Source organism: Etheostoma spectabile, chromosome 11, assembly GCF_008692095.1.
Source record: "Etheostoma spectabile isolate EspeVRDwgs_2016 chromosome 11, UIUC_Espe_1.0, whole genome shotgun sequence".
Taxonomy (NCBI): Eukaryota; Metazoa; Chordata; class Actinopteri; order Perciformes; family Percidae; genus Etheostoma; species Etheostoma spectabile.
The window spans coordinates 19,817,084-19,817,408 of record NC_045743.1 but is presented as its reverse complement, the minus strand read 5'-3'; positions in this window follow the sequence as shown (position 1 = coordinate 19,817,408).

Below are 325 nucleotides of genomic sequence, written 5' to 3'. Positions count from 1 at the left end.
ACCTTAATTATAGACTACATTTTTTATATATTTCAAATTGCATATTTTGCAATCAGTACAAATTATATGGTCTCTGTATTACAGATGAATCTGTTGCACGAACAGATAAACTGTCCAGGACGGAGCGTGCGTCTGGAAGCCCTGTCTGGAAGTTAAAATGTATGCATGCATATAAGAAACCAGTCATATTTCTTCACATGGAACCACTGACAGTCAACATGGTGCATATCATGTGATTGTTCTGATGTTTGTCTCTTTCTGTCTTCTTTCAGCTCAGCAGATAATACTTCCTCCACCACCTGCATTTTTTTATATATATTTTGTC